At 39.1% G+C, this 22,666-nt stretch overlaps 1 protein-coding gene across 14 annotated transcripts in view; it reads right to left on the bottom strand.

Annotated features, from left to right (window-relative positions):
- The window catches only part of BBX (BBX high mobility group box domain containing), a 141,535-nt gene that overhangs the window by 75,818 nt on the left and 43,051 nt on the right, over nucleotides 1-22,666 (bottom strand). The window contains exon 1 of one of the 14 annotated variants that reach the window (XM_031613223.2): nucleotides 10,175-11,038. The exons of 12 other annotated variants lie outside the window; for them this stretch is intronic. The gene's annotated coding sequence lies outside the window, so the exon portion shown is untranslated. Of the gene's footprint in view, nucleotides 1-8,145; nucleotides 9,520-10,174; nucleotides 11,039-22,666 lie in introns of those variants that run through there. One more of the 14 variants, XM_090151933.1, reaches the window with a different exon arrangement.

The following is a 22,666-nucleotide window of genomic DNA, read 5'->3' as shown; positions in this document are numbered from 1 at the left end:
TTGATGTAAAATCTACCAAAATTTGTAATGATTTTGAAAGCAGATAGCATATCTCTATACCCAATTTTCAAGTGCCACCTAGTGGTTACTTTCAATTTTATCTCCATTTGATATTAAGAAATATTTACTTAGTATTTTTAAAAAGTGTGTTATTTATATCACATGCTGCTGTCATATTAGACTTAGGAAAAAAAAGCAAGGCACAAATGAGAGTTCACTATTTTGAGCTTTTTCCAGGCAACTTAATGACTTGTCATTATTAGAAAGAAAATTCTGATGTGCTAATGTCAGTGAACAGTCAAAGTCTCAAGCAAGCACTTAAGAAAATCCTGGAGAATAAAGCTACCACACTATCATATTACAAGCAGTCCTCACAACAGAGACAACCAAAAATCACAGTGCTATATCAAGAGATTTCTGTTGTATGCTGAACTCAACTTATGATCTTACATAGGCCTAAAGCTTAAGTACTTGGCTAAGTCTGGTGACTTAGCATGCTAGCTCTACAATGGAGCAGTCCGAGTATCCTCTTATTCTGTGGGTATAGTTAATTAGTTAATTTCATTGATTGAATGTGGCTAAAAGGGCATGCAAAATATTATTTGTATATTTCATACGTGCATCAAAGCTACAGTATCTGGCACACAGACAACCTGTATAACAAAGCAGTGCACATCAGCTCCTAAATTCAATGTGTATGAACAGATGCATTTGCTTGTACCTATCTGGAAATCCCAGACATAAACACGAAGTCACTGTCAGGCAGCCAACCAGCTAACAAAGGTATCTGTCTGGGTTGCTTTGCAGTTGGCTTCTGAAATCTTAAAAGTATAATATTCATCTTCTTCTTCAGTAGACTTACAGCTACATGGATGTATGCTTATGTCCATCTCTATAAAGTGTTGGATCACAGAGTCCGAGACAAAGCCAAAGTTAAAAACACACTGTCATCAAACATTATATTCCATTATTCTTCTACTGAAAAGACTTGTTACAGCTACATTGCTGTGGTAGAACTAAATTCACTGGGGAAAAAAAAATGAACCAAAAAAAGATAAGCTCTTATTCACTCTTGAATCCCAATTTCAAATCAGTTTTTAAAAGGTGGGAACATAGATAACTTTACCAACTAGAAAACAGTGTTGAAGAAAGGGCAGCAACAGATTATGGTCAAAGCTGAAGGGAGCTCACAACTCTGATCCCAGTCCTTACTTCCCTTGAAGAGGAAGCCTCCATATTTCACAATCTTTTTGTTTGCTTGTTATATGGATAATTACATTAAACATCTCATCAGTAAGGCATGCTTTAGATCCACCTCTGAGCCCCACGGATCTGCCGAGGTCAGATCACAGGGCATTGGTGTGCATAATCCTCAGAAGGAATTATATTTTAGTACAGGTCTAGCCTGCAAAAGCTGCTCAGCACTTTAAAATCCCCTTTTAGCATCTAATGAACAAAAGAGAAATAATTTTAAGTCCTATAGTTCCGTACCTCACTATCGAAATTGCTGCACTTCAACCTTCAATTAACTAATTAAATAAGAATGTGCATTTAATTTGAAAGGTATGGAAGTTTTGGCTTACGGAGTGACTAGCCCACTTGAGGGTAAAACTATTCTGTGTATTCTTTTTTCACTGGGTGCCCACTCAGCCCACACAACAAAATGATCCAAGCCAAGTTAGCAGAGAACCTCCCCCCAGATTGCTGTGCAACAACAAGCACAAGTCTACTACTTTTTGTGTGTGAAACAGAGGCATGTGAAAAATCAGCTACAATTCTGCATGCAGTCATTAAGTTGCGTTATTTCATGGAAAAAGTCTAAAATAAGAGCCAGGTAGTTTAAGAAAAAATAAAAATAAAAAAGGTTGTTTTAGTGTCTCACATAACAATAACAAAACAAACAAACATAAAAACCCTATACTTCAGAGAGTAGGAAATACAAAATTCTGAAGAACAGCTAGCAACATCCACAGAGATGAGGAATGCATTCATGCCCCTGTGTTTAATTGGTGGTATTCTCAGTGCATTCTCACAGCCACTTTCACTGAAACTCAGTGGACGCTGGGCACAAACAACTTAATGGAAGAAAGCAAGCTAGCAAGAAAATTTGTTCTTTATCAAAAAGGTAGCTTTATGCCCTAAGCTATAGATGTGAGGTCCAGCATTTTCCCTGAAAATCTCTCTTTAAATATTCTTCAGACCATCAGAAATAAGCAGGGAACAATACTTCCATTTTTAAGGCAAATGCATGCTGAATGTTCCAAAAATTGATCACTACCTTGAGTTGTGCTGAACATAAAAGTCTCTATTTAGGAGAAAGAGAATTGGTTTATTTTTAATGCACTGTAAGACAACCACGTGATTCAGCCAACTCCACTTCTAAAGATTTAAAGCTAGGGATTTGAAACAAGTCGCACATGAAGGACTTAAGGCAAATGTCTTTTCACCTTTCCCCTTAGAAAATAGTATATATTTAATCTAAAAGCACCAATAAAATATTATTTCAAGAAAAGGAAACAATGAAAGCTACATACATAGCATCTGGACGTGTTTAGCCCTGCCCAAGGCAGGCTTAACTTCAGAACTGTTCAAGAGCTTCCATCACCTCCCTGGCACCTCATCATCCTCATGATGAAAAATATTTTTTCTTATGCCCAACAAGAACTTCCCCCTCTGCTGCATTCTGTGACTACTGCTTCTGGCTGTCCTTTCCCTGTATATCTTTAAGATATACTCAGTCCATCTTCTTCATGATTGCCTTTTAGGTAGCTGGAGTCAATTAGAGCCTTTCTGAGCCTTCTATTCTCTGCAGAAGTGCCAAACACTGTGCTACTGTAGGAGTAAATGAATAACAAATAAGCAGGCTGCCCTGCTATTTCGTCGCCCCCATCACTTCATCACAGAACGTTATCATGTTCATCAGGTACAGTTTGCCCATGGTAAATCCATGCTATTTCTAGTCATTTTCTTGTCCTTCATGTGCCTGAAAATGGCTCTGATGAAGACAAGTGCCATAATCTTCTCCAGACTGAGGTGAGGGCAGCTTGCTGTACCCCAGATGTTTCTGTGCACCTTAGATCACAACTAGACGCCTCAGGGTCTGATTTTTACCTCACGCGTAATCCACGGGAAAAATGACACTGCTTTATTTGATCTGTAATAACCTGAGATTACAACCACCTTATCACATTTGCCACTAATTCTAAATGCAGAAGATCTGGAAATATCAGCAGCTGGATAACACATAGCATAGTTTCTTTGGCTCAATCCTTCCTCCCCTAATTTTTCAGAAAGCTACCCAGTCCTAAAGACACAAGTTTGCAAGCCTGCAAGCCTCTCCGCACAAAAAAAATTAAAAAAATAAAAAATAAAAAATTAAAATTAGGTTTAAAACAAAGCATGACATTGCCATTGCATTTGGAAATCTGAGACCAATTCAGTCCAAGCTTTTCTTCCTATTTTGACAAAAGAAGCTTATTTTTCAGTCAGAGGAGGAGTATGTAGTCATTGTGAGTCTAATGAAACCCCTAAAAGCCTCTGAGATCAAGCAAGGCAGCAAAAGCCAATGATTGAGCTTGCAGGTCAACCTGCTGGAGAGGAGCTCTGTGGAGAGGGACCTGGGTGTCCTGGTGGACGACAGGTTGGCCATGAGCCAGCAGTGTGCCCTTGTGGCCAAAAAGGCCAATGGCATTCTGGGGTGCATTAAAAAGAGCGTGGCCAGCAGGTCGAGGGAGGTGATCCTCCCCCTCTACTCTGCCCTGGTAAGGCCTCATCTGGAGTACTGTGTCCAGTTCTGGGCTCCTCAGTACAAAAAAGACAGGGATCTCTTGGAAAGAACCCAGCAGAGGGCCGCACAGATGGTGAAGGGCCTGGAGCATCTCCCCTGTGAAGAAAAGCTAAGTGAACTGGGTCTGTTTAGCCTTGAGAAAAGAAGACTGAGAGGGGACCTGATCCAGGTCTATAAATATCTAAGGTGTGGGGGGCAGAGTGGCGAGGCCAGACTGTTTTCAGCAGCGTGTGGAGACAGGACAAGGGGAAATAGCCAGAAACTGGAGCATAGGACGATCTGCACAAATGTGCGCAAGAACTTCTTTATGGTGAGGGTGACGGAGCACTGGAACAGGCTGCCCAGGGAGGTTGTGGAGTCTCCTTCTCTGGAGATATTCAAGACCCGCCTGGATGCCCACTTGTGCGACCTGGTGTAGGAAACCTGCTTTGGCAGGGGGGTTGGACTCGATGATCTCTGGAGGTGCCTTCCAACCCCTACGATTCTGTGATTCTGTGATTAAACAAAAAAAAACAGGGCACCTGGTACATGATGAACAAATTCTAAAATCCAGATGACTAACATCCTCAGAGATCTGCTGCGGATACACCAGTTTTCAAGTCTGTGCTCTATGCTCAAGTACCTTAGCAAGAACAAGTCTTCCCTGATAATCCAGATCCTTGATGAGGTGGTAAGCATTTGGAGATGATCCAGAATGATTTGTTAATCAAACACTTACTGGAACCAGTAAAGATGCCCAAGGATCTTCATTCAACAACCTTGAGGAGGACATTTCAATTTAAATTTCCACAGTAGCTTGGCTTAATGTGCTCTGTTTTGTCACGGTTTGGAGTCTGAGAGAAAAGAGGTGGAAGGTCTTTTAGATAGTCTAGAATTGCTGAGATGCATTAATTCAGCAGCAATTTCTGTGATGCATGCAAGTTTCTGAAACCTTAACTGGAGGCACAACAGATCTCTTTAGGAGAGACTAAAATCAGTCAGCCTGTAAAAATCAAACACCTAAAATCAACTGGGACAGTTCTTTCTATTAACAGTCCAACTTTGTGCTGAAACTTCATCACGAAGCAGGAAAGTGGATTTCTCTTTTTAAGTGCAGGGATACCTTGCTACAGAACACAAAACCCTCTCAAACCTGGCTGTGAATCTTAGAGTATCAAATGATGGGCTTTTAATGAAGCCCTCTCAGAAGGGGTAGATTTCATAGACATGTAAACGCCAAACATGCTCTATTTATTAAGAAGTAACTCAGAAGCCTTCCCTGTTGAAACTCTGAGTGATCCTTACCTGTTGACATTTGTTCATAACGCAATACAATTACCAAAGCTAAATAATTTTTACCATTTTATAACAAGAAATCTAGAAACTTTTCAAAGATATCTTAATACAGTAACCAACATGCCATCATTCATTTAGCCTTTCATCACTCAATAATATCCTTATGAGTATTTAATATTTTCTCAAGTGAGGGGAAAGTGATGAGTTTCTCAGAAACTATTATTGGCTATCAATAATTGCAGGCTACAGGACAAGAAAATACTAATTCCACAGCTTATGGTTGGTTCCTTGTGTCCCAGCAGAAAACACACTGGTTTAAACTGGGACACTGTGGTGAGGGAAAGAAGCAGACATAAGCATAGATGTGCAAACCTATTTGCTCAACTCTGCTTTCTTCATGTTAGTACATTAATGGAGAAGGGGGAATTCCTTTAATTCAGCAGACTCCAGTAATATATATTTTTTCCTCCATCAACTGTAAGAATCCTGAATTTCTACTCTTTGGACAACACCACAGTACCAATTTACCACCACAGTACCAACACCACCACCAATGTTACCCTGTAAGCACCTTAACAATTTGCTCCCAATAGAAAAAAATTCTACTGATCACAAGAAGAGGAAAATGAACCTCTATGCCCCAGCATCTTTTCTACTTTTCTATTTTCACTGCATCAGATTTAATGACTCATCTTGGTCTTAAAGACTAAAACCTGATCTGTGAAAGCTAGCCTTCGGTAACTCTGACATTGGCACTAAATACATCAGCTTGCCTTATGCCAAGGTTAAATTATGACAAGTCAAACATTTAGCTAAAGCTTAAGAAGAACAAATGAGTTTTCATCATTGTAAATATTCTCAGTACAAAAGCAAAGTTAGCTCAGAGGAAAAAACATGCTAGTTCCAATACCAATTACCATTAATTCACACTTCCACTGCACAGGCTTACCACTAAAGAAAAATAACAAAAAAAAAAAAAAAGAAAGAAAGAAAGAAAGAAAAAAAAAAAAGAAAAAAAGCCAACCACAAACCAGACATCAACAGAACAAACAGAATCCCTAAACATGAAGGCAAACATACTGAAATACTTCCTAGAAGACAGATGCCTCAAGATAAGCAACAGTAGCAAAGGCAAACCTCTAGTAACAGCACAACTAGATAGAAAACTGATCTGAAGGAAAAAATAAAATGAATAAAACCCTGTGGGGAAACAATTTAACAGAGGCACTGGTAACTAATGCTGAGGTCTGGAAAAAAGAACAGATAAAACACACAGGTTCCCTTTCTTATCAGGTCCTATGGCTTTAGGACTTTACTGTTCACTATGAACAGCACGTGGAAAACACTACACTTATCACTTGAATTTTTGTTGTAGTAGGGAATTTCTTTTTAATAAAGCCTTATTATATGCCTTATGAGTATGGGATAAAACTCTAACCTGAAACTGCTGCACTCGAAACCAGCACTGTCACAAGTAGAGGATCTCAGCCTGCATTGTTTTACTGCATCTCGTTTGGATAAGGATTTCCAGAAAACCAGCAAAAAAAGCACCAGAGGCCAATAAAAACTGAAAGGAGAAATCATCTTAGTAAGACAGATTATTTAAACTTTCAATTTGCATTTTGCTTACACTACTGCCTATTTAAAACTCACATTCCTTAACCAACAGTTAAAGAAGTGGCTTCATGCAAAAAAAAAAAAAAAGAAAGAAAACAAGCACAAGCAACCTAGCTCCAGCTGGATGGTGAAAAAAAAAAAAAACAACAACACAACAAAACAATAAACCTCCAGCCAACACAAAAAAGCCACTTCACAAGCAACACACACCTCAAAAACAAGATTGGATAGTTAAGATTACAGGTAGGCATTATGGTTTTTATCTTCATATCTTTATGACCACAGAGAAACAAAAGCAGGAACACTGTTGCTCCCAGTTCTTTTGATCAGGGCTGGGGATCTGTGATGATTGTTCAACAGGTAAAACTGAATTTTCGTGAATGCTTAAAAAGTTTTTAATGAGCTTTTTAAAATAGGTCCTTATGCTTATAAAGAGATTCTTAGATGAAAATAGAGATATATACTTAGACATGATATATCTGTTGAAGGTTTAAATCTAGCTATTCTGCTACAAGCCAATAAAAAACTCCATTTGCACCTGCAATAAGTCAAAATATAGCTTACTGAAAAGAAACTATTAGTACAGAACTATTGATGTCAAGAGGAAAATCACCGATGAAGCTTCTTTCTGCTTCAAGACTGAATCTTTTCAAATGGAGGAGAATTTCCTGCTTTTTCTATCATGTGACACAGTAATGACATCAACTTTTCCCCTCTTAATGACAATTTGCTGAACAATTACTTATTAATTAAATATTGATAACATCAAAATAACTGTAAACAATACAGCAAAGCTGCATTCGTGGAATATTTACCATTTGCTGTAATTTTGGCTTCATCAAATATGGTTAATCTTCCCTTGTGCAAGTAACAGCACACCAATCTGCTAGTCTATCTGCTAGTGCTTAGGTAGACTCCAGGCAAAACTCCACTGGATGTCTCCTGAAGTCCTAAGACAATGTGTCTTTGAATTTACTCTAAGTTCAGTTTCAAAAGACATATTTAGTGAGCTGTGCAACGTCTGCAAAACAACTGTCGATTATTTGTTGCCTTTAGCATTTATTAATAAGAAACGGTATCATTACACAAAATTACAGACATGCTGTATCTGCAATAACCACCACACTGATGCAAACATACAAAAAAAAAAAAAAGCCAACACAACAACAGGCAACAGTATCTCTCTGGAGAAGAGATAAGGAATCAAAGCAAACTAAAAAACAAAAAGCATTCCACTTCCATCAGCCATTTTGCTGAAGAACCTCTGTAAAAAAAAAGATACATATATATAAGGTTACACTAAGCTTAGACACAAAAATAATTTTGTTCAGCATATATACAAGTTGGGAATACAGATAGACCATTAGTTAACTACTAGTCATCCTTGTATTCAAAAGATTTCTATCGATCACTCTCAGACTATTTCAGATTGTGCCCTCACTGCTGCAAGGAAAAGTAAGACTTACCAAACCAATAGCAGCCTACAATTCCTATGTTAGGTTACAGAAATCAAGTTTTCTTCATGAAGAAAGATGATCCAAAAAGGGGGAAACAAACTGACAGCTTGTAGGATGCATGGATACTTCCCCTGAACTGCATTATGACATAGGTGACATAGGTTTGAAACACCTCTTCACCACGGAGTCCGCAGGAAAACCAAATTACACACTAATGGGAAAACCCAGGATAAATATTTAGATTTTTAATTTCATGCTTCACAAAATCTACAATATGGCTGAGCATTTTGTATGCAATGTGAGCTCTTTGAACAGGTATATTGTGAAGAAAAACCAACTTCTGCTGATAGAGCTGAAACATAGTTTTTCCTTCTTTGTGCAATAAAGACATATGACAACTCAGAGATTGTTTTAAAATGGTCTCATTGGAGAAAGTAAACAAGATGTAATTTGCCAAAAATTAGAATTTTACTGTTGTATTATGCATAGTGAAATTATTTCTAAATTGAAATAGCTGAGATCGAGTTTGACATGTACAACTTCCAGGTTTTGTAATTCTGTGAAATTTATTTTAGGTAAACACATTTACAAGAGCATGAAAAGAACATTGTTTTTTGACTGTTTGTTTTTGTGGTTTTTTTCCTTTTTTTTTTTCCCCTTTAGAAAGACTCTTCTCAATTATGAATCACTTTAGATAATTCATGACATTAATATCTGGCAAAATGCATCTCGGCAGATCACTTATGCTCAGTGACAAGAAAGCTCCACAACAATGTAAAAGCCAGTTACATCACCCAGCAAGTGTTCAGTATTTGACATTTTGCTTTCTCAAGATTACCTGAGTCACATAACTTCTGATAAGCAAGTACAGACATTCATATCAGCAGATAGGCTTCTAGCATTTCTTCCTTGTTTGGACTATGGAATTTACATTACAAGTACAAGAATAAGCCTTTATTTACACAGGAACTCACATTAGCAAATTAAAACCAACTCACGTGCTTTTAGTTTTTATTTCAGTCTAATAACCATTATTTTCACTTAGCTGAGGCAGGTTCCTCAACATCAGTAAGTCCATGGGATGTCAGGGGAATAAAACTGAATGATGGAATGATGGGACTTACAGCCAAGACATACGTGCCAACAGGCGTGTCACAAAAAAACCTGATAGATTTCTGATAAAAGACACCACAAAGCTGAAGCATCACAAAAAACAAAGCATTCAGAGAGTTCACTTTATTTAGGTTTAACAGATCTGTGAGCTTAGAAACGGTACTAAGTTGCCACAAGTTGAATACCTGAGCTGTGTAGTTGATCACAGAAAAAGCCAGGTAAGCACTTTTCTTGGCTTATAAAAGCCAAATGAAAGGAGCTTTACATGGAAAAAAATCAATAAGATTTGTGAAGTTTATCTATTTTACCTTACCACAGCAACAACAGTACTCCAAGAAGCATCAGACAGTAAATCTGAATACTTAATTAACATTTTTCTTTGCTGAAACACAGCCTAGAGAAGTGATACCTTGCAAGGTCTAGCCCATCAAACCTCAACACCCACCAGGCATCCACATCCCAAAGGCCTCCCTGACTACACACAGCATTTGGGTCAATTCAGTAACATCACCCAACTCACTTGTTCAAGACTGAACACAGTGTTGATACACAGAGTCAGGTGCTGGCCAGATTCTGGTTATCTAGCTCATCTTAACCCAATAAAGCTGCTGTACAGATCCAAAAGAAAACAAGGACAGTCCTGATCTCGGTGCACACACCCAACTCCTCAATTTCTGCATGAATAAGGTGGCACAGTTCTGGTTTAACCTAAGGCCATGTTTAAGATATAATTAGTGCTCAAGTTAGAGGAAAATGGGGAAACACACACCTTTCTGAACAGTGAGCCAGTATCAGATTTCACAACTAACATCCACAGTCTTCAATCTCCTTACTTTGAAGCCAAGACCATGACAAACTGTCAACCCGCACACCCTGAGCTCCTCAAATAATTACCATTAGTTTGTGACGAGTAAAGTTTACCCACCTTCTGCTTTCAGGACTGCTGAAGGAAAGCCACTGCTGCTAGAAACAATGCCAGCTAGAAAGAAGAAATTAATACCCCTTCTGTCTAGAAGAGGCTGTTTCTGGTGAAGATGAGACAGTCTCAGCAGCACAGGTACCCTGGAAGATCTTGCAGGTCAGCGTTGTCTGTCCCAACCTGGAGACATGGATGTAACAGCTCCCCAGGGACCCTGAAGGCCAATGCCTTAACAAGCAACAGAAACACCATGGAGACGCAACTGATGATGAAAACAGAATGGCTGCACTCAACAGTCATCAGGCCACCATTTACCTGTCTGATTTGCATGAGTGCTCCTGCTAACATTTCAAATACCTTCTCCTTCTGAAGGCATCAAGTTTGAGAAACAGCATCAAGCAAACAGAAACTATGTACACCAGTAGATATATCCTTACAGCTCAGAACAGCTTTACGGTAGTGGCTCAACTTCATTTTCTACCTCAGTAGGACCCACTCATGAAATGGACATCATCCCCTACCACAAAGCTTTTTCAGAATGACTTACATACAACACTAAAACTTTCTACATTTCATGCTATTGCCTCATGCCCAATCTTTACTAAGGACTCACCCAATATAGCCCTTAGTCTAATACAGCCCTTAAAGAGTAACAACTGCTTGTGTCTCTCTGATGTAGAAAGCCAAACCAAGCAATAACCAACCTCCACATTAGAAAAGGCTCACATGAAGCTATAGGTCTGATAGTTACCCCAGCTAATAATGTTGTCTGCTTTGATCCTGCCTATCAGTTAGAATCACATAAATTAGAAAATGCAATTCTACCCCAACCTGCCTGGGGCTTATTCACTTTTAAATGTACCGAAAAAAATGAAACTGAGGGCAATACAAGCCAGGGCTTGGAAAGTGCTCTTCTCTGTCACCTCCCAAGGGGTCCCAGCTCCTAACAGATTTTAATTCTCAGAGGCTGAAAAGAAAAAGAACCTGCCCACACACTCATCAGAAATAGGACAGGTTGTTACTATTTGTTCAATGCTACATGAAGAGAGGGAGAAATAAACCCAGCCTCTTTGCAGTATTGAGTTTCAAAGAAGCTACCTTCTCCACAGCCTTCCATTTTGAATGAACAGAGTGAACAATCAATTGGCTGGTCAGATAACATCACAATCCACTTCAAAAGGAAAATCATACCTTTTATAGGTTAATTCAGATTTTATTCAAAATAACTGAATTACATAACAGGATTTCAAATTAAAATGAAACTTAGCATAAAACACAGTGATTCCTAATGTTATCCATATGAGCAGATGTTCCTTCACATGAATACCTATATAGCTCATGCAAGTTTGCTCCCATGGCTTTGAAAGGATAATTGAAAATACAGTGGTACTTCTTTGTATGTGCTCCTGGGCTCTTTCAGGCACTCTCAACTAAAGGAAACAACCTCTTTGCTCTTTTTCAAGCCTGTGTACAGGAGCTGCTCCCAGCATCATCGGATCGTCCTGTAGAGGAAAAAGGCAGCTGACAATATACATGCCTGCCTGTAGATGGAGCAGAATAGAGCTGCATAAGCACCACATATATTGCTATTGCTGTACAGCAACTTCTAAGACAGAACAGCAACAGCTGCCAGATTACCCGTGTGGGAATACATGTACCAGGAAACAAGTCCCTGCACAGAGGCAGTGAAGGTATTGAGATCAGGGAGATGTCTGTGCAAAGGAACTGAACCACAGCCCATCCAGCAAGGAGATGCTGCAGGAAGCCTTGGCAGCGACCAAGCATGCAGATAGGTGTGACACCCGGAGCCTATCAGCAACTGTCCCTAATCAGATCAGGTTAGCAATGACCAACCCTTGCACTAACAGCTCCCCGCATCCCATGGACCTGGGGAGACCCTTGTGAGAAGTGTAGGAGACAGGGAATACATCCGAGCAGGGGAAGTGGAAGATGGAATAGCAGTACATTCATTCCCCTGACAGCAGCAGAAGATGCAAGGATAATACTGAAATTCTTTATGCTGCCTTTAACTGTTCCATTTGGGAATCTTTGTTCAGAATTTCCTTCCTGAGCCTCCGGGCTACAGAAGGCAAATATAAGCAAAGCTTGCACCAGTTTCCAGTGAACAAACACAAGCACTCTGCTGTTTAAGGGCCATTACAGGTAACTTTTTGCAGACTGACACCTTCAGCTCTAATATAATTCCAACACATCGCATCTTATTTTTAATGTCCTATTCCCAGTCTAAAACAACACTAACACCTTTGTACTATATGTAGCACCTGATACCTATTTTCTATTCTATACACCATACCTTACAGCTCAGTAAAAAGCTTCTGGGACCTATGAGCAGGTAACTCTGCCAACCAGAATCAGGCAGATTTTCATTTCATTTAGCCAATTGTCTTATTCTCCAAGCATTCCCCAGAAGGCACCCATCATGAGCAGCTGTAGATTGTCAGTGCAATATATAATCTAACACACTGAGCACTGAACAAAATTTACCTAGAGTCCAAAATGTTTAACGCAAATGAAGATTAATCACCTGATAATACCAGAAAATCCGAGTAATCGTATTACTTGCTTCCCAGGGCACCATTTCTTAAGAGTGCATTAAATGAGTGAGTAAAGTAACTGTTCTTACATTTTCAGTTATGACTAACCCAAGTTTCATCATTCTTTAGAAACACTCAAAAAACTAGAAAAAGAAATTGAGTTAAACATTAAAGTAAAATCTTTAGTAAGGAGGAGGGATGTCTCTGATCAGTGTCTCGCAGCTACAAAGAAAGCACTTGAAGCAAGGCAAGTGAGTGTAATCATCCAAAAAGCAGGAGTTAAGAGGTCCAGGAAACCACAAAGAGAGAAAAAAAGAGAGAGAGAGGGAGATAAAGAGATCTAGAAAAGACAAGTTGAAATACAAGTGTCCATTAGAACTAGTGAAGGTGTCTTTGTGCTGAGTTTTGCAACAGACAACCTCTTCAGCAAACATGTGAAGGGGGCAGCAGCTCTTAGCATCCATGCACAGTGCAGCTGTCTAGAAGGCACAGTATCACCACTGAACATCATCATTCACATCTGAGGTGATTTACCTGTTACTGTTTCAGGCAATTCGTAACACATTTAGAAGTAGGAAGAGGTGGGGAAAAAACCTTCCAATTGGGTATATTCTTCTTAATTGTTCCCCATCTCACATTTTAGCCGTTTTGCTATGAACAAATCACACAAGTTTAAGTGTCTATTTGCCAAAGCTGCAATTCGACTAAAAAACAAAGGTGGAAAAGAGAGGTTGTTGAAAGTGCCTTGCAAAAGAAGGAAGAGATCCTGCTGCATTTAAATCTTAGGTGGGAACAACACACGTCCTTCACTTGGGCTCTGCAGAATGTTGCCACTCACACTAGGGTTTTGCCAAATGGAGAGGTATGTTCCTGCATAATTGAGGTCACTGCTCTTGTCTCAGAAGGATGTTTACCACCCTTAGTAACGGAGCAGCTGAAAATTAAAAGGTACAATAAAAAACATGTTCAGAGAACAAGAAGAAAAAAAGATGAACAAAGGTCCTTTTGATGTTGCTGTCATTTATAAAAGTGCTTAATGTCTGCCTATACTACTAAAAAGGCAAGCAGAGAATACTACTTTACAGAAAGTACGTCTTAGGACCAGACAAGATGCTGGATAAAATGGGACCAAGTCAACAACGTTACGAATATAACGTTAATAGAAGTCATTATGAGCTGTTTAATTTAGGGACTAATTGTGAAGCCTAAGGAACTTGCATGTGCAAGCTTTTATAAAAACTGAATCAATCCGGTTTTACTTACAGTCGGGAAATATTTAAATAAACTAATTTGAGAGCTGAATCTTTAAAATAGTCATTAGATACTATGAAATCCATGAAAGGAGGAGATGTTAATAGCAACATCCCTCTCAAGGATGTTCTTCATACATTCTTCTAATTGGAAAGGAATTTTATCACAGACAGCTGATAACCCCTCCCCACTAGCATTCTTACGCTAGGTATCAGCATCCTCCATGTCTCTATCAACTAATCACACTGCTGCTTTTCTAACACCATTGCAACACGAGCTTTCTTGTATGTAACAGGCACATCCCAGATGTTCTCCTGCCATTTGAAAAATCTGAGATAACAAGCCATAAATCAGTCATTTTTAATATCCACAAGACAGCACTGAGTGAATCAATTCCATTACTATATATACATTTTTTAAACATACCTGCTATTGAGAAATTAATAAAGGGAAGAGTAGCTAAGACAAGCAAGATTCATTATGTTCTGCTGGTGTCTGCCATCTCTTTCCTCACTGCAAAATGCTTCCCACATGCATGGGAAGAACTATATCCAAACTTCATACCAGGAAAAGAACTACAGAGATGCAATGCAAAAATGGTCATTGTGGACCTAAATATCAGGTGACTAATTTTTGCCCACAACATTCTTGTTGAAAATTTAGTTTACCCAGTTACCTGTAAGCACAGAACATATGCATAGGCATAGTTTCTATGGGGTAATGTATTTACAAAAAGGGAAACAGAAGGGAATCAGCTTGCCTACCAACCCTGTCACTGTTATTTCAACTAAAATCAGTCAGCAAATTTCAGAGCGCTGAAGCAATTTTGAACACATGACAACAATGAAATCCTTAATGAAACATCTTTAACTAAAGTAAAAAGTTATTTTCCTATTTGCATTATTAAAAAAGCACATGCATCAAAATGTGTATTTTCACTGGGCATTTATTTCTGTAGCTTACAGCTAATTATTTTAGTTTGCAGTTATTAATTTATACACAAAGGTACAAGTCTGCCCTCTAGCGCCTAAAATATGCAAACTATGTGATATTAAAGTAAAGCTTTTTTTTTTCTTTGAGTTAAAAGATTTGTATCTGGATGTTTCCTGCTTCCATAATAAGGTGGGACAGACAAAAAAAGTATGAAAGGCTTTACTCGCATCATTGAAACAAATCGTCACGGGGGGTCCAATAAATTTGATCTCATCTGATAAAACAAATCTGCCTTGGATTTTTTGGGCACTGTGAAAGCCATACAGCGTGTTAGAAGAAGGTAAACAAAATACCTGAAGAAGGAAGGTCTTGAGCTATACTGACCACTGATGGAAGACATGCAAACTACTTGGGATAGGACACAGTCTACAGGTGAGCTAAAAAGTAAAAGCCAAATCAAAACACAAGTGGGGAAACTGTTCTTTTCTGTGATCTGAAAGAAAAAATGCAAATTCAAACACCAAAAAAGGAAATCAGAGGAAGTGCACCTATATGTTTCATTTCAGGTTGAATAAGAGGAGAAAAGGAAATACTCTCGACTGATTAGAACTGTAAACATCTATCATCTCCATGTTATATTTTAAGGCTAAGAACATTAAACCTCTATTGGATGCTTGAAAAGCTGCAGAAATGCCCTGAGAGCAAAAGCAGGAACATCCCTGCCCTCCCTGATTGAACAGACAGCTTCATAGATAGTTGTGTAGTACTTGGGGAAGTGGTGTCTCATACCTCCACATCATGACATCTGTGCAACACTGAGGCACCTAGCCATGGCAAGTTAAGATTGCATGACTGCCCATTTAGCACGTTGCAAATTCTGAATCTGGTTGTTTCTGCTTTCCTTCACTTTATAAGTCAAATGATGGGAGTTGAAATCCACAAAGCTGAAAAAAACATCCACCTCTAACTTTGTTAAAGAAGTACACAGCAGTAAATGACCACTATTCCTGGATATTTTTCCTCTGCTGCTTTATTTTTAATTAGTTGGGATAGGCCCTCCCTTGAATGAGAGGGTTCAGTTGCATGCTCTGGCACTCAGAGTTTAGGATGAAGCTTGAACAGCACTTTAAAAACCATGTTCTTCATCGCATCCTGACCCACATGTAACAAAATTACCAAGGCAGCTGGAACTGCCCTCCTCATCTACTGGGGAAGGAGGATCGGTGCACATTGAAGGATGACAAGAAACTCTTGGGTTCCTGCATAAGCATTGGGTACAAAGCAAGCTTCCCGGCCTGAGTCTGGCAGAAGCACAAAGATATTCACAGAAAACCTTCCTAGTGTTGACTAGGAAGGGCTCAGATTTCACTTCTATAATTTCAGCAGCAGAGGGTGTGTTTGTGTGGGGGGGGAGGGTGAGGAGGGGCAGGGATGGAGTTTTCAAACCTCCTCTTATTTATTATTCATTATATAAATATGTACGTTAAATTATTATGTTATTTATGTTATATATATCTATTCACACAGAACCTGAACAAAAAAAAGTGACTCTACAAAAGATGAAAATTAAAGTTGCTAAATTTGTTACACTTCTACAAAACGTTTTTTTTTTTCTACCTAAATTGTTAGGTCTTCTTACATGCACCAGCAACCTGTGTGTTATAAAAACCAGTACACTGATGTCTCATTAATTCTGCCTATGTTACTAAGTAGAGATATTTCAATATCACCACAGTCAAATACTTGTACAACTTTATTATTCTGAACAATACTCATTTCAAATTCTCATCTGGATTTCTTTAAGTACATGTATTTGAATGGGGCTGTCCCACATTAAAACTCCGTGCTGCTGGATTGCTATTCAGCACACAAAATGGATCAAGTAGAAACGCATGAAATTGCATTAGGAGTAAATGTGCTTTCTCTAAATACACACTCCTAAAAGTAGCTAAAGAAAACTATCATTTTCTGACTCGACAGATAAAGAGAGCACTGACAGGAGGTTAACAACAGGAGTTTTATCAGCTCCATGACCATAGCAGAACTGACAGAAATGTAAGCGAACAGACAGTATCTCCAGCTCTGTGTCACCAAACCTACCCACCAGATTCTGTCTACAAGTCCAGTTTCCATGCATGTGACCCATTTCCCTTTTTCCCACCCCAGCAGAAAAGGACAGCAGAGACAGAATCAGGCCCAAGACTCACTTTTAACCCCAGGAATCACCCAATTAACTTTGACATCCCAAGCTGAGTTTACCAGAGGACAAACAAAGAAAATTCCTGTCATTCCTTGAGCTTCTGCACTCAGCCTATTTGTCAGAGAAATCTTACAAGTAACCTACAGCCCAACAAGCCTTTTTAGTATGATAAAGTTGAATTTAATGCAATTCCTCAGCTGTTCATTTCATCTCTTTCTGGCATTCTTCCCAAGTAAGTCTACAAGCCAGAAACTCTCAAGACTAATTTCTAGTTTTGCAGAGATGCTTTGCTAGAATGACAGGTGTGCAAAACTGCTGCAAAATTCCTATGCCTGTAATAACCACTGAGACATTTAATAAGTCAAAATAAACACAAATGCAAACAACTAGTGCTTGGGAGGACAATTCATCTTTAGAGGCTCATCTCTGCCATGTTCAGCTCAACAGGATCCTTATCCCTATTCAGTTCTCCTTTAACACCGAAAATAAATTGGAAAAGCATGAATATGTCCTCATAACAGAAAGAAAGAAAATTAATGATAAAAATCTTCACCATTGTTTTGCTCTGAAGTCAACTGACAGAATTCAGCATTAAAAAAATAGGTCTCTTATGAAAGACTGAAGAGCAGTACAATGAGCACAAATACGTGAATATTATTTTTTCCTTAATTTCACAGAATACTACTAAATACTGAATGACAACACATGGCAAAAAAAGAAAGTATCCAAAAAAAAAAAAGAGTAGAATCACACTCATTCAACAAAATGTAATGCAGCAAAATACTCTTTGATACTGAAATATATATTTCCATTATTGAAGCTGTCAGTTTCAAAAATTAGCTAGACTGCTTCTAATTTTATCCCTTATGATCAATCAAATTATAGAAGATAGTTTAAATAATAGGCCCAGATAGTAAATACATACACACACGCCTGCAATTTAGCTTTAAGAAAATATTTTGCTCTGACATGCTGTTCCAGTATCAATCAAGAGCTTTCTAGTCTCCTATTTCCATGTGTATAAAAATAAATATACTCTTCGAAACCTTGCCTTAAAAGTTACCCTCCAGTTTTATTGGACAGCCATCTCACACTAGCCATAAAGTAGGAAAAACAAAACAAAACAAAACCATGAAAAACTTGAATGCTAGGCACTCTGAGAATCTAAAAAAGCAAAGAAACACGTACCAAACAGAAATCGGAGGAATAATATTCTTCTAAGGTAATTTAGACAGGACTTGTTTTCCCTGTGTTATACATTTATCCATATTGTTGTGTATGTTTAAAAGACATCATCCATACCCTACATCAAGCTCTCTTCTAAAATCAGTAGCTGCGCACAGATAGCAGCAAGGGAAACCTATGCATAGAAAAGTTATAATCAAGGTAAATGGCAGGAAAAGAAAAATTATTCTTTTCCAAACTTGTAACAGCATAGCAACTCTGACAGAGCCCATGGTCTTACTAAGAATAACACCTAAATTTGATTTCTGATCCAAACTAATTTCAAGGAAAGTAGAGAATCTCAGAAATACTGCCTTTTTTGCAATGTCTCTCCAGTCCAATTTAGTCTCAAAATGGGAGGCACTGCATTTTAATTAAGGAAATAAAGATATTCCAAGTATGACCACAATCCGCAAAGATCTATGTTAAAAGACAACAGATTTATAACAAAGCCTTTTTCCCCAAGGTTAAAAAAAATCCTAGTTGTTTTTCCTGTATTTCATAGCACCAAGTTTCATGCAAAGACTACATAAAGTTGCTATAAATGTATTGATTCCCTGTGCTCTGTGATTTCTGATTGTTTTCATCCAAGCGCACCTTCAGCTACATTTTCAACCATTTCCTTTCTCTTTAGGTCAATGCAGACAATATAACAACAGCTCAGTTTTCAAGGCAGCCCCCATGTAAATTTGAGTACAACAAAAAGCAGGTGTGCTGGGATTGAATCATAATCTCACTGTAAATCAAGAGAAGCTATGCTTGCGAGAAGCCAGGTACTCCAAATGCCTACTATCACAGAAAACATCAATATGAGTACTTTCATCCCTGCTCCTAAAAGGCATTTACAGATACTGCAGAGCTGTTTCTTAAACGACACTATCAACCAAATCGAAGGCTGACAGAACTGAAGCAACCTAAGCAGGATCAAGACAATGTTTTTATTCTCCAGTACACACCACACACAGATCAACTGAACTGCTGTCACTCATCAGTCCTGCATCTCTTCCTTACCATGTCTTCCAACACTGTGAGCATCCCCAGAAAACTACTGAGTACAAACACAATTGACTCGGGAGACTAATCCAGTGGTTGGATGACACTAGCTATTATATTGTGCAAGAAATACTACTTTTTGAACTATGAAGCAGTGTCTTGACTGCAGCATTGCTTGTTCTGTAAAGATTCCAACACTATGACACAAAGTTAAGCTATTCTGGATGGATTCCATGGCCTAAACCAAGCCTTGATATCCATCTGCTACTCAGGATGGGTTCTGTGGCCCAAACAGGGTCTTGACTGTCACCTGAGCAGCTCCCTAGACCCAGCAGACATACCACACACCTATCCTCTCAGATCAGTAGTTGAGGCCAAACAAACCATCCAACTGGCCAGTCCATAGCCTGGGAACAGGAAAATGAACTCTACACTCCATTGCTAAGTTTCTAGCTCACTTCCCAGTTCTGTGCTCACCAGCTCGTAAGCATTTACATTTGCATTCAGTTTCAAGAATACCAGTAACCTCTGAGGTCAACAAACGGGATGCTTGGTGGAAAAGTTGTGCCTAAATGTAAATGTTCTCAAGATGAAGCTTTAAGAACCTTTGAGTCCTTGCTGCTCTGCTCCTGTTGATTTTGTGAAACACTGGCAAGATGAACAAATGTACCGAAACACTAGCCATAAGAGCTGAGATTCATTTGCAGAATCTGACTTCAGTAGAAGGTACAATATATGTAACAAAAAGGATAAATACAAGGGGATGAAGAACAGATTCATTTAGTCCCGCAACGAAAATACTGGGAAGCCAGTTCCTCCTTCTGCCACAGCCTCTCATTTGAAGGAAGAAAGGCAGGAAAAACCAGCTATAAAAATTCTGATTTCACAGAAGCTTCCAAGAAGGGGAGTCATAGGGAAGCACAACACACTTGATACATTTGCACTGTGGCACGTACTCGACACAGAGCCAAAACAGACTGTGCTAGGGACAAGCTCCTGAAGACTTCCAAAATGCATCACAAGAAACTGCCTTTGTTTTATGCACTGCTCCTCAGCCAAGAAGAAGCAATAATTTATTGTACATCTGGACATCCCCTTAAAGTGGGAATTGACTAACCTTTCTTCAGAGATGCTTATATCAAACTTTCACTTAAGTAGATAGACCTGTGTGCTTATGCCAGGCTTTGCTATAAGATTATTTTATTCTGAAGAACGGTATTTCTGTCCTAGGATGGCGCAGTAGTATTTGAATCCTTTTCCCAGCAGCACATTTTGAAGGTACAGTGTGTTCCCAGGACACCACATGTCAATGCACTTGTATCGTCTCATAATTAGCTGTAATTACTATATGATGGTTTCCAGACTTAAGCGTAGTTAACCATTAACCTGTGTTTGCAGACTGTATTTGCTGAACAGCATGGCATACTCCTTCATTCCCCAAAGCTATGTCATCGTTCAGCTATAGACCGTATCAGAGTGGTGAACTGAAACAGTTTTTGCAGAGGTGGAGGAGGAGGGTGGGGGAGAAGGCCACAGATATCTAGCTATTACTTAAACATTTTTACCAAAAATGTCAGTTTTAAGACAGTCAAGGAAGAAAACAAATAAGGAGACTGCCAGTTTTTGTGCTTTCTAAACAAAACTCTCAAGCCTGCAATTGCAGTTCTTACGCATACACAAGAGAAAGGGGAATCAAGACAGTTGTTCAAGCTTTCAGTTGCATTTCCTCACTATGCCTCATCTGCCACGTCTGTGAGGAAAAACAAAACAAAAGGCACTCTGAGTCTCCAGCATAGTATAACTACAAGTGTAGTTGTTTCTCCAATAACAGTGACTACATTGTTAACTCTTTTACTGGCAGATCTATAAGGCCTTAAGAATAAGATTCAGCAGTTATGAAAAAATACAACAACATAAAGAATACTGTATTCAGTACTTATTAACCATTCTAGCAGTAAGTCTAGTCAACAGAATGCCAAGGACAACTGCAGAATTCTAGTACACCAAAAAGTTATTTATCTTGAATTCACTTTTCTTTTGTTTAATGAATAATACTTATTAGGTTTGTGCACCCACATCTGTGGGACTTGCCCTACGTTATGTCTGAAACTGAGACATTACAGATTTCTGGCAACTTCAAACAAAGCATTTGATAACACAAATTTACTGTGAGATGAATCCAGATATCCTGTCAACCACATATGTGACATCCATTATATTCAAAAAAGCATCAAGTACTGTATTTGAAGTTTGCTTTGCTTCTCATTTGAGAGGGAAAGAAACAAAAAGGATTTCAGAATTCAGAACACACATCACCCAATTGCTATCAGGACTCCACTTCCACACAGGACTTGCAGCAGACCATCTCAGGCTGCAAGAGCCCTGCTGCATACTGTCCGTCTCCCTGGAAAGTACATCCACAACTTTCACATGCTGCCACAACAACTGAGCTCAAGAAAGACTGCTGGCTGCTGACTTGGTAGTGTGAGGACTTCCTTAGAGGTCTCCAAAACTACTGTATGCAGAGCTGCTGATGAAGTCCCAGCTGGGGAAACAAGCTTTGTCAGAAACTTCATTCTGCTCCTCACTGCACAAGCATGAGTCATCTTGTCCAGCAAGATGCACTGGCACAGCCCATAAACAGATTGTTTAGTAGCAAATGACCTGGAAATGCTATGTTGGGATGGAGCCAGACTGAGATTATGAATGACTTCAAAGGATTTCTCAATAAACCGGTGAAATTAGCACCACTGCCATCTGAAAACGAGGTATCAGTACTAACAGCAGCTATTTAAATATTCCAGCACTTTTTCAGAAAGTTTCCCAGCAAGTTTTTGGGTTTTTTTAGTAGGAAATTTTTCACACAGAGGGTGGTGACACACTGGAACAGTTGCCCAAGGAGATTGTGGATGCCCCATCCCTGGAGGCATTCAAGGCCAGGCTGGATGTGGCTCTGGGCAGCCTGGTCTAGTGGTTGGCGACCCTGCACACAGCAGGGGGGTTGAAACTAGATGATCTTTAAGGTCATTTTCAATCCAGGCCATTCTATGATTCTATGGTTCCCGTTCTGAAGGCCAGGAAGGGTGAAGAAGATGGAAGGAGTGCAGTTGGGGTGGACTTCTGATGCAGCCTCGGTGGTCTAAGCAGATCCTACACAATGCACTATGACAGGCTTTTACACCAAATCCATTCCTCAGCAGTACAAAAAAAAAAGCATTCATCTTAAAGCAGCTTTGGGAGAATGAGGAAATCTAATCCTAGAGGGAACCCTCATGCCCGTGTACAATAGAAATCCCACCCACACCAAAACAATTTTCTGGATGCACATCAAAGAGCATACGC

The sequence above is a fragment of the Phasianus colchicus genome, chromosome 1 (genome assembly GCF_987193195.1).
Source record: "Phasianus colchicus chromosome 1, bPhaCol1.hap1.1, whole genome shotgun sequence".
Lineage (NCBI taxonomy): Eukaryota > Metazoa > Chordata > Aves > Galliformes > Phasianidae > Phasianus > Phasianus colchicus.
The sequence above is the reverse complement of the archived record's forward strand: the minus strand, read 5'-3'. Positions and strand labels throughout refer to the sequence as shown.